Source organism: Scyliorhinus canicula, chromosome 1, assembly GCF_902713615.1.
Source record: "Scyliorhinus canicula chromosome 1, sScyCan1.1, whole genome shotgun sequence".
Lineage (NCBI taxonomy): Eukaryota > Metazoa > Chordata > Chondrichthyes > Carcharhiniformes > Scyliorhinidae > Scyliorhinus > Scyliorhinus canicula.
The window spans coordinates 290,736,983-290,750,050 of NC_052146.1; positions in this window are offsets into that span (position 1 = coordinate 290,736,983).

Consider the following 13,068-nt stretch of genomic DNA (forward strand, 5'->3'; position numbering starts at 1 on the left):
CGGGGGGAACGTGCAGACTCCGCACAGACAATCGAACCTGGAACCCTGGAGCTGTGAAGCAACAGTGCTAACCACTGTGCTACCATGCTGTAAGGGTGTCCGTAACTGTAGTAATCCACGGGAGGCAGGAGTTCCGTCACCACACCAATATTTATTTACAATAACGATATTACAGGAGCAGCTACAAACAGTGCTGCTAGCAGTCCAGTCAACTTAAGACTGCACACAAAGCCTACACAGGTGATTATATGGGCCCCCTCAATGAGCTATCATTGAGGGAGCTCATACTCCAATTGGCCAACCAATAAAGCCAATTGGAGTTCATTACACCCCTCCCCCCAAGGTCCGAGGAATTCCTGCCAGCTGGCATTCCTCTGAGCTTCTTCCTGCTCCTCATGTCTGGGTCTGTCACCTCTGTGTCGTCCGCCGGGTCGTTCCCCGACGTGGGCGGGGTGTACCTTATAGGTGCCCGTCTTTTCCTTGACGACCTCCTTGGAAGTTGTTCTTCCTCCTCCTCGGGGAGAGGTGTCGCGGCGGCCTCGTCGAGTGTGTCCATCTCCGACTCTGATGACTGGATGACGGGGTCTGGAGAAATTGCTTGGGGCTGGGGTGTGGGTATCCTTTCCGTCTGGGCTATCCCAGCTTGAGGCGGTCCTGCTTCGCCTGCCTCCAGATGTGGTTCCGCTGCCCTTATTTGGTCTAGGTGTTTCTTCAGCACCTTACCTCCTATTGAAACCTCATAGGATATGGGCCCTGTTTGGGACTCTACCGTGCCTTTGACCCACGTTGGTCCATTCCCATAATTCTTGACCCAAACCGGTGCCCCCACCTGGAAATGTCTCTGCTGCCAACTATTATCATGCCCCCTGCGTTGGGCCTCCTGTTGTTTCTCCACTTTCCCCGTTAAATTTGGGAAAAGGAGACTCAGCCTCGTTCGCAGCCGCCTTCCCATTAAGAGTTCAGCTGGCGGTATGCCCGTTGTGGAATGCGGTGTGGTCCTGGAATCAAACAGCCAGCGGGAGAGCTTTGTGTCTATTGACGCTGCCGGCTGCTTCTTGAGTCCCGCTTTAAGTGTCTGGACCGCTCTCTCTGCCAGGCCATTGGTCGCTGGATGGTAAGGGGCCATTTTGATGTGACGGACTGCGTTTTCCTTCAGGAATTTTCCAAATTCCCCACTTGTGAATGCCGCCCTGTTGTCCGACACTAATACCTCCGGAAGTCCATGTGTTGCAAACGAGGCCCTGAGTTTTTCAATTGTCGATGCTGTGCTTGCCGTGTTTACCCGGTGGACATCCAACCATTTGGAGTGGGCGTCCACAATCACCAAAAACAGTGAGCCCATGAAAGGACCGGCGTGGTCAATATGCAGGCGGGTCCACGGTCTGCCTGGCCATTCCCATGGGTGCAATGGCGCCGCTGGTGGCACTCTTTGCCCCTGTTGGCACTCCTGACACCGACGTACCAAGGCTGCTATGTCTGTGTCCAAACCTGGCCACCAAACGTAGCTTCGACACCCCTGGGTGTCCGTGATGTAACTCAGTTAAGATTGCCTGACGGCCCTGAGCTGGGACGATTATCCGGGCTCCCCATAGTAGGATACCGTCTTCTATGGTTATTTGGTCCCTTCTGCTCCAGTATGGGTGCATCTGGGGCTCCACTGGTCTTTCCAGTTCCCCTGTTAGCAGTAAATGCTTCATCTTGGCTAAAACTGGGTCTTTTTGCGTCCACAACCGAATATGTTGTGCGTCAACTGGTAGGGTGTCCAAAAAATTTAGAGTCATTACTGTCTCCTCTACTTTTGGTATTTGCGGCGGAGTGTCCGCGAGGGGAAGTCTGCTCAAAGCATCTGCATTTGCTACTCGCGTTCCCGGTCTGTGCTCCAGAACGTATCTATACGCCGCCAGTAGCAACGCCCAGCGTTGGATTCTAGCTGATGCAATCGGGGGTATTGACTTGTCTTCTTTTAATAACCCTAATAACGGCTTATGGTCCGTCACTATGGTGAATTTCCGCCCGTACAGATACTGGTGAAATTTTTTTACTGCGAATATCACCGCCAGTCCTTCCTTCTCGATTTGGGCGTACTTCCTCTCAGCCATCGCCAAGGTCCTCGAAGCATAGGTTATTGGCCGTTCTTCCCCATTCCTTCCTCTATGGGCTAAGACAGATCCTACCCCGTAGGGGGATGCATCACAAGTGACCACCAACTCCTTCCTTGGGTCATAATGCTCTAGGACATTTTCAGATGACAGCTGTTCCTTAGTGTCCCTAAATGCTCGGTTTTGGCGGGTGGACCATTTCCATTCTTGCCCCTTTTTTAGTAGCTGGTGGAGGGGTTCTAGGATGGATGCCCTATTTTCAATAAATTTTCCATAATAGGTTACCAACCATAGAAATGATCGTAACTCCTGGACCGTGGTGGGAGCTGGGGCTTCTTTTATTGCCCTTACTCTGTCTTCTAATGGATGTAAGCCTGACTCGTCTACTTTATATCCCAGGTACGTCACTTGTGGGGCCAGAAAAACACATTTTTCCCTTTTTAGCCGTACGCCTGCCTTTGCGAAACGCCTGAGCACTTCCTCCAGGTTCCTTAAGTGTTCCCTGTTTGTCCTACCCGTGATTAAGACATCGTCCAAATAAATAGCCACCTGCGGTAGTCCCTGCAGAATATTTTCCATCGTACGCTGGAATATAGCGCAGGCTGATGACACTCCAAAAGGTAGCCTAGTATAACGAAAAAGGCCCTTCAGGGTGTTGATCGTAGCGAACTTCTGGGAGTCCTTGTCCAGTTTTAACTATAGGTAGGCGTGGCTCATGTCTAGTTTCGTGAACAAAAGCCCACCTGCCAATTTGGCATATAGGTCATCTATTTTCGGGATTGGGTACTTGTCCAGCAGTACGTATTTGTTTACTGTCTGTTTGAAATCTCCACAGAGACGTATCGAGCCGTCTGGCTTCAAAATTGGTACCACCGGCGCTGCCCATTCCAAAAATTGTACTGGTCTGATAATGCCGTCGCGCCGTAACCTTTCTATTTTGTCATCAACTTTCTTCCTTAATGCAAAAGGTACCGGCCTGGCCTTACAAAATTTCGGAAGGGCTTCTGGGTCCACGTGCAAAGTTGCTTTGGCGCCTATGATTTCCCCCAAACCTTCCTGGAAGACCTCCGGGTATTTTTGGAGTACTCCACTCAACTGCCCGCTTCCACTCTGGAAAATTTTCATCCAATCTAATTTTAGGTCTTTCAGCCAGTTCCGTCCAATTAAGCTCGGTCCGGAGCCCTCTACTATCGTCAACGGTAATCTGAGCAATTGTTTCTCATATTCCACAGGTACATGAGTCATGCCTAGAACTTCCAGGGGTTCCCCCGTGTAGGTTTTAAGTTTCGTCGATGTTTTTGTTAGGGTTAGTGGCTGGAGTCCATCTTTGATTTTTCTAAATGCTGCCACTTCCATTACTTTTTTTTTATAAATTTAGAATATCCAATTCATTTTTTCCAATTAAGGGGCAATTTAACGTGGCCAATCCACCTAGCCTGCACATCTTTGGGTTGTGGGGGTGAAACCCACGCAGACACGGGGAGAATGTGCAAACTCCTCACAGACAGTGACCCAGGGCTGGGATTCGAACCCGGGTCCTCAGCGCCGTAGGCAGCAATGCTAACCACTGTGCCACCGTGCCGCCCGCCACTTCCATTACTGATATGGCCGCACCCGTGTCTATTTCCATTATTGTTGGCCGCCCGTTCACCCGTGGGGTAATCCTAATGGGTTCTGCTTTCTTCGTTGTAATATTATATAATTGTTCCACTTCGGAGGAGGATGGGGCGTCTAGGTTGTGTACTTCCCTGCGTCCCCACCTGCTATTCCGCTTTTGCCACCTCCTTCTAGGGTTTCTGTCGTTGTTACCCCACTCTGTCTGGTGCCAGAAATGGCCCTTCTCTGTTGGGGGAGCCTCAGCCGGTACTTCCCTCTGTCTCCAGTTAGTCCTGGCAGACTTGGGGGCAGTTCTGGGGTTTTCCTTTTTCCCTCTATTCCTTAGGTTTTTCCTGAGAGCGGCTATCTGGTAGCAGGACCCGTTGTGGTAGTCCCTCTCACAGGTATCTACCTCCATTGGCGTGCCCTGTAGTTCCTGCGCCCCACTTGCTGCCTTTTCTAGGGACAGTGCGAGCTGTAACGCCTGCCTGCAGTCTAGCTCCGTTTCCGCCAACAGGCGTTTCTGTATTGTGAGGTCGTTTATACCACACACTAACCAGTCCCGAAGCATTTCATTTAGCGTCGGGCCGAACTCACATTTATCCGCCAGACTTCTCAGGCGGGTCAAGAAATTTGTGACTGACTCCCTGTCTTCCCGCTTCGCTTTGTAGAATCTGTACCTACGCAAAATGAGGGGTGGTTTTGGGTCGTAGTGCTCTTTCACCAATTCCGTTACTTCTTGGAAAGTTTTTGTGTCCGGTGCATCGGGATAAGTCAGACTACGTATAATGGTGAAAGCGGAGGGTCCGCACGCCGACAGCAGGATAAGCCGCCTCCTTTCATCCGTCAGTGTATCTTTTGCCCGGAAGAGGTAACATATTCTCTCCACATACTGGGACCAGTCCTCAATAGCCGGGTCGAATGCCTCTAACCTCCCAAAAAACGGCATTTTTAAAATGGCACGGTTTACCCTCTGAGTGCGGCAGCTGGTCTCCGCAAAATTCGTAGTTTACCTCGTCGCCACTGTAGTAATCCACGGGAGGCAGGAGTTCCGTCACCCCACCAATATTTATTTACAATAACGATATTACAGGAGCAGCTACAAACAGTGCTGCTAGCAGTCCAGTCAACTTAAGACTGCACACAAAGCCTACACAGGTGATTATATGGGCCCCCTCAATGAGCTATCATTGAGGCAGCTCATACTCCAATTGGCCAACCAATAAAGCCAATTGGAGTTCATTACAGTAACCTTTCAATGTTCCCTGATGTTATATACTTTAGGATTTTTTAAGTTTAAAAAAAATAATTGCAATAGTAGATAGTTGGTGAGAAATTTGGTTCAATGATTCAGTCGAAATAAAAAGGTGGCTGTAAATGGACATAGTTCTGTCTTGCCAGAGGCATGAAGCAGAAAGCGGTGCACACTGCCTAAAATGGTCGAACCGTTAAAATGAATGGACAGAAAATGTTTGAATGCCCAGGCTTGGTTATCCAATTTGAGCTGTTGTTGGGTGAAACTCCTCATTTACAACAGCGATGCAAAATCACTGCCATTAAACCAGCAATGATGAAATAAAGAATTGAAGAGAGGCTTGCATTTACATAACATCTGGGGCAAGTTCAGGACGTCCCACTTACAGCCAATGAAGTAGTTTTTTTTTTTTTTTTAAATTTAGATTAGCCAATTCTTTTTTCCAATTAAGGGGGCAATTTAGCGTGGCCAATCCACCTACTCTGCACATTTTTGGGTTGTGGGGGCGAAACCCACGCAGACACGGGGAGAATGTGCAAACTCCACACGGACAGTGACCCAGAGCCGGGATCGAACCTGGGACCTCAGCGCCGTGAGGCGGTTGCGCTAACCACTAGGCCACCGTGCTGCCCTCAATGAAGTAGTTTTGAAGTGACGTTGGGGTTGTTGTGTAGGAATCAAGACAGCCAATTGACACACAGAAAGCTAAAATAAAAACAACAATGTGGCAATAACCAGATAATAATAATTGCTTATTGTCACAAGTAGGCTTCAATGAAGTTACTGTGAAAAGCCCTTAGTTGCCACATTCCGGTGCCTGTTCGGGGAGGCCGGTCCGGGAATTGAACCCGCACTGCTGGCATTGTTCTGAATTCCAAGCCAGCTGTTTAGTCCACTGTGCTAAACCAGCCCCATTGCAGGTAACCTGCAATGATGTTGACTGAAAGGTAAATATTGGCAGGCACCGGGAATAACTCACCTGCTCTTCTTCACCGGATAATTTTCAGCCCTGCCTCGGTTTAATGTAACAACCAGAAGACAGGACCTCTGACAGCGCAGTACCTGCACTGAAGTGTTCACCTAGACTTTTATACCCAAGTTTCTGGAGTTGGACCCATAGCCCCAGAGGCAAGGGTGCTAGACCCTGACCCATTGCTGATAAAGAAGGGAATAACATGGGCGAAAGACGGGCGATTCAGCGAGAGGTGATTTCCCAAATGCAAAGGCGGACCTGCCTAGATTATTCATCTAATCAAATTGTTTAGCCTCGTGTAAATCATTAGTTAGGTGCAATTTGGTCACAAGTTGTGCCATAAAATCTAGCCCATCTATAGCTTCCAAAGAACCACAAGACTGGAAAAAAAAATTTTATAAGCTGTATTTTTAAAGCTGCTAAAGTGATTTATTGAGTCAGAATGATATTATGTAAGGTTTACTTCCCCTTACATTTTACTCTGAAGACTTATCCACATTTTGCAGTCCGCTGATCGGCAGCTCAGAGTGATAATACCAGCCTGGGCAAAGAAGACGGGCTTAGCATTATTGTAGTCATATCGTAACAGATATTCTAATATCCTTATTATTGGCTTAGCCCAATAGTATGAATGTTTTTTTTTCAAAAGCCCATTTAACAGAAGGACCATGCCAGGCGCAGAAAATAACGAATGTTATTCCAATCTTTTTAAAAAGGTCAAATGTGTTATCCTGTGGAGCATAAATCTGTTAGCCAGGCCCCTCTTGTGGGAAAAATATTTGTCTCCATTATACGGAAGCAATTCAAGCGTATCTGATGACACTGGAGCTGGTAAAACAAAGCCAACATGAAATTATGAAACTCAAGTCGCGCTCAATGTATTTATTGTTATTCTTTGAGACACTCAGAGTGCAAGAACGATGGGAGGGTGGTCACTGACTTCAGAAAGTGTTTTACATGAACCCTTCCCTCGAGATTCACGGCTGAAATGGGAAGCAGGAGACAACAAAATGGAAAGTTAATTTAATGGACTAGCTGAGCCCTCACACATTTCATAGAATCCCTTTAGTGCAGAAAGTGGCCATTCGGCCCATCAAGTCTGCACCGACCCTCTGAAACAGCACCTTACCTACTCCCCCGCCCTATCAGAAACACAAAAAATAAGAGCAGGAGTAGGCCATTTGGCCCTTCGAGCCTACTCCACCATTCATTATGATCACAATTGATCATCCAACTCAACAAACCTAATCCCACTCCCCCCCCCCCATATCCTTTGATCCCCTTTCACCCCAAGTGCTATATCTAATTCCTTCTTGAAAACATACAATGTTTTGGCCTCAACTGCTCTCTGTGGTAGCGGGTTCTGTGGTATCCCCTTAAGCCCGCCTAACCTGAATTTAGGGGCAATTTAGCATGGCCAATCCAGCTAACCTGCACACCATTGGACTGTGTGAGGAAACAGGAGCACCCGGCAGAAACCCATGCAGACACTGGGAGACCGTGCAAACTCCACACAGTCGCCCGAAGCTGGAATCGATGCCTTCCAGACAACTAAGCTATGCCATGGCCCTTGCGGGGGTCTGCAGGCTGACCGGAAAATCTGAGTTGGACACTTTCAATAAGCCTTATTTGACCTTTAGTTACTTCAATTGGCTACCCGCCACTTGTAGCCAAATGCCTCCAACTGGCCTCTGGGAAAACGCCCCGGGGCAGTGTGGAACCCAGTAACTGGCACACCAGCCAGTGCTGCAATATTTAGCATCGATGCAACTCCGACGGAGGCTAAAGTCCCGCCAGAGGGAAAGGGACAAGCAGCTAGTCATCCTGGCCTATGAGAGAACCAATGGTAGTGGAGAGAAAAGGAAAAGCCTTAATTGCTGCAGTGGGAGATTATGGAGAAAGTTTTGAAGCACAAATTTCTGGGTTGTTTCCCCAAAATACGTGCTAGAATAGGGCAAATGAGGAAGATTAGAACATGATTAGAAGATTAGTTGGCCATGAGAATGTTTTGCCATGGCAAACATGGTTGAGGGAGACCATTGTGAGTTCAAAGGGAGAAGCAAACAAATGGGCCGGGATTCTCCAGTTCAGAGAATCACTTGGGGGGGGGGGGGGGGGCAAAAATTGCGTCATGCTGCTCCGATGCCAGGCCGCTGATTCTCCGGAGAGCGTTTAAAGCGGCCCCAACGGCGATTCTCCGCGCCTCGATGGGCCAAGTACCCACCGAGTTCGGCCGAGTCCCGCCAGTGTGGGTTACGTATGGTCCTACCCGGCTGGACCTCGGAGTCCTGATGGGGGGGCGGGGGGATCTGACTCCGGGGGGTGGGCTTCCACGGTGGCCAAGCCCGCGATCAGGGCCTACTGATTGGCGGGCGGGCTAATACCGGGGGGCCTTTGTTCCTCCGAGGCAGGCCCCTGTTTGGCTCCGCCATATTGCCCGGGGGCCGGCGTGGAGACAGCAACGCACGCGCATGCACGGACCTGTGCCGGCCGCGGCGCGCATGTGCCGGCCGTGGTGCGCTGGCTTTCGAGCGCCGGACCAGAGGACACCACTCCGGCACCCTACTAGCCCCCAATGAAGGGGTGAATGCCTGGGTCTGGAGGCCTTTGACGCCGGAGTCGCTTGCGCCGCTTTTGACGGCGCGTCAGAACTTAGCATAGTGGTCATGCCACTGGGCTAGTAATACAGAATCCTGGGCTCCCAGAAGGAAGCCCGGTACCAGTATTCTTATTTCCCCGTTTTACTGTTGCTTCCTTCTCCAGAGGCAGGAGTACAAGTCCCAGCATGGCAGCTTTGAAACCTAAATTGTATAAAATAACCCTCAAATTAAAGGTTAGTATCAGGTGTGGTGACCATATTGGCGTAAAACCCTGTTTGGTTCACTAATGTCCTCCAGGGGAGGAAATTTGCCTTCCTTACCCAGTCTGGCCTATATGTGACTCCAGGTCCACAGGAATGTAGTCGACCCTTAAATGCCCTCTCAAATGACTCACCAGGTCACAGTTCTATTTAAGAAGGTGGATCATCGTCACATTCTCGTGGGCAATTAGAGGTGGGAAATAAATGCGAGCTTTGCCAGCAATGCCCACAGCCTGCAAATGAACAAAGAAAGGGCTCAGAAAGCCAGTCCCTCAGAGATGTCAGAGAGGGTGATCTGATCTGGACATTTTTGTCTAGTCTGTCTCCCTTGTCTTTCCCTGATTTGGGAACAGACATCATTCCTTCCTCTACCATGGCAAGTTTATTATTTCTCACAGAGCCTCTACCCTCGGGAACATCCTGAAACCGCCCATGTGTCGGCTTGTCTTTACCTCTATCCTGAACTTTTCTTTTGATCTTTTGAGCTCAAGTAATTTCAGTTTGAAACAATATCAAAGTGAGTGATTGCTCCTCAGAACATTCTTCCAAAGTCACCCATCACCTTTGCTGCTGTTCCCACTTTAAATGTAACCACATCGTTAAGTTTTAAGTTACATTTACTTGTATTGTCAATTGAACCACTCTGCTCCTCCTTCCTTGTTGCTCCGAATTCCCATTCTCACTTCATTCCCAGCTCACTCCATAATGTACCCTCCTCCCAAAGACATGAGCCGACCGGTTTGCTCTCACCCTGTCACCATTGGTTGTTGACTCAAAGAGAGTCTGCTCAAAACACTTTCTATCATCTTTAATTATTCTCTTTTGTGGTGATTGGTTGCAACTAGGCCAGGCTACTTCAGAAGGTGTTAAGAGTTAATCACGTACAACTGGAGTGACATGTCAGTCGCACTGGGTAGGGCTGGCACATTACTTACACTGAAGGGCATTGGTAACGCACTTGGCCTTTTACAGCATTCCACTATTTCCAGATAGTGGCTTTTCTTGGTGTTAACCCACTAATCAACCCCACTATACCGGGGAAGCATTGGCAATTGCGGGTGCATTGGTGATCCCGGTTACGTATGGGCAGCAGTTGGCATGTCTACCGCTGGTAGTGGCGCTTGTGAAATTGAGTTCAATTTGCCACGGCAAACTCACATATGCTCATCCAGGAAAATAACCACAACACTCCTGATAATCCATCTTTCACCCTCATTCATCTGTTGACATTCTTGCCCTTCACTGATCTCGAATGGAAACCCCCACTGGTAAAACTGGTTTCAATAAACTTCAGGGCCGAAAGTGAAAAGAGAACTGAGTATAATGTAGGCTGTTAGTCCACAGGCTGTGTCATTATAGCACAGGAGGAAGCCATTTGGTCCATCAAGTAAATGTTGGCTCTCTGTAGAGCAACCCACTTAGTCCAATTCCTCTTCTATATTTCCCTCAAATGTCCATCAAATTTTTTAAAAAGCAGTGGTCCTAGCACTGATGTTTGGTGAACACCACTGTCCACTTTCGTCTCATTATCACCCACTTTGACCCAATGTCCAAGACTGATTTCACCCCCTTTTTCTTTCTCTGAGCACTCTGAGGGGGGAGGACAAACAGCCCGCAGTCATGGTCCACATCGGTGCCACCGACACATGTGGAAAGAGGGATATTGTCCTGCAGTCAGAAGTTATGGAGCGAGGTAGGGAAATTAGAAAGCAAGACTTCAGATGTAATAGTCTCCAGATTACCCCTGGTACCAACCACATGCAGGGGGGAGTGTGGAAATAGAAGGATAGAGCAGATGAACGCATGGCTGAAGGGATGATACAGATGGAAGGCTTTCAATTCTTTGGACGTTGGGATCAGTTCTGGGGGGTGTTGGAGCCTGTCCAAGGCTTTTGGGTTATACTTAAACAGAGCTGGGACCAATTTCTTTGTGGGGCGTTTTGCTAGTGCTATTTGGGGAAGTTTAAACTAACTTGGCAGAGCTGTGGGAATAAAGAGGTAATATTAAAGAGGAGTACTAAGGTGCCCAGTACATTGGGAAGAGATAGATAACACCAGAGTCGGAAATAGCAAGTTATTAGGTGGGTTCAACATACAGTGAAAAATAACAACATCTATATTAGGGCTGCTGTGTACATATGTGAATATGCGGAGTGTAGTAATTAAGATTGGCGAGTTACAGATGGGTTTTTACCATATGATGTTGTGGTGATAATGGAGACCTGGCTTAAAGTAGGACAAAACTAGGTACAGTATTAAATATTCCTGGATATAAGGTGCTCAGGAAAGATAAGGAAGGAAGGAGAGGCGGAGAGGTGGCAGGATTGATTAAGAGGAACATTGCTATTCTGGAGAGAGAGGATGTCCCAGAAGAGCCAAGGGCAGAATCTATTTGGCTAGAGCTCAGGAACAAAAAAAAGTACAATTAGATTTCTAGGTGTCATCTGTAGGCCACCAGCCAGTCGGAAAGTCGGCGAGGAACAAGTCTTATAATAATAATCTATAATAATCTTTATTGCCACAAGTAGGCTTACATTAACACTGCAATGAAGTTACTGTGAAAAGCCCCTAGTCGTCACATTCCGATGCCCGTTCGGGTACACAGAGGGAGAATTCAGAATGTCCAAATTACCTAATAGCACATCTTTCGGGACTTGTGAGAGGAAACCGTAGCACCCGGAGGAAACCCACACAGACACAGGGAGAACGTGCAAACTTTTCACAGTCAGTGACTCAAGCCGGGAATCGAACCTGGGATCCTGGCGCTGTGAAGAAACAGTGCTAACCAATGCCGTGCCGCCCATCAAATGACAAAGAAGTGCCAGAATTCTAGAGCCCAATAATGGGGGATTTTAATTATCGAATGGGATGATGGTGGTGTAAAAGGTAGAGAGGGCCAAGAATGTATTCAGGAGAATGTTCAACAGCAGTATGGAGGCCCTGCTGGACCACATTCTTGGGAATAATTCTATTCACTTTTGAACAATCAGTGTTTTCACGGAGGCACCATGGAAGCTGATCAATAGGATCTTTGTTCTCTAGTAAATACTACGATAGTCTCATTCTGCATTGTGAAAAACAAAGGCCAATATTGGCAAAAGCCAATGGTAGCTGCAATGATTCACAATTGCGTTTCAGGCAGTGGGAATCATTGGCTGGAATTTTCTGGGCCCTTTTGGGATGGGCTAGGAGGTGGGGAGCGGCAAAATGGCGTGGGAAGGCATTGGGGAGGGGAGCCTGATGCCTTCTTGCCACCATACAACATTGCCAGTGGCGGGAAGGCTGGCAGGCTCAGCTGACCACTGGACAGCCAATTGAGTCACTTAAACGGCCGGTTAAGGGCCACCCCATCTCTGTGGGCATTTTGCCCAGCCAATGAGATGATCGCTCCCCACAGCTGCAATCTCAGCAATGGCCACTGCTAGCAGTGGCGCTGCTAAGTCTGAAATGGCAGCGCTCTGATTGGGCTGGCAGTCCTTGTGTAGGGTGGGAGAGGGGGTGGGGGGGTTGCTGCTGATGGCAAAGTACCACCCAGTGTTCCACAGCCCCCTGATGTGGAATTGTTCCCTGCTTTAGGCCCCGATGGCCGGACCTCTGCTGTCTCTATAAAATTTGGCTCATTGAGTTACTTTTAAAATCTCCCTCCATATGTCTGAATGATTGAGGGGTGAGGAGCTGGGCAGGGGGGAATGGAAGGGGGGCAAACCGAGTCACTTCCATGAGGCAAAGTACTCATTTAAGTATTTCAATGATGCTGCAGGCTCAGACTTTACCTCCATTTTAAATCTTAGGCTGACAATTACCTTTCCTGTGGGTCAGGAACCCAGGCAGCTTAAAGGAAAGGATGGATGGACTGCAGGCCTAAGCATTGCTTGTGGGCCCGATATAGCTTCTCCCCGCTTCCTCACTGACCAACCAGACTTCCCTCTAAATAATTTCTACGATGGGACCCATTCCTCTGGGTTTCCTCGAAGCAAAACTGCCCCATCTCCCTCCCACCTTCCCCATCTCTCCCCCCCCACCCCCCAACTCTGGCATAAATATCAGGGTCATTATCAGCTAACAGCCTGTTAGGGACGGTGGTATGTCGGTACTGTTGGTGTACTAGCAATCCCAAGGCTTGAACTAATACCCCAGAGGCACAAGTTCGAATTCCCCCAAGATTGCTAGTGGAATATACGTTTGGTTAGTTAATAATAATCGTGCAGCCATGGCCTCTCTGCAACGTAGAAATCTGTAATTAAAGTCACCCAGAAAACCACCAATTCTTGCAATAGCATCACTT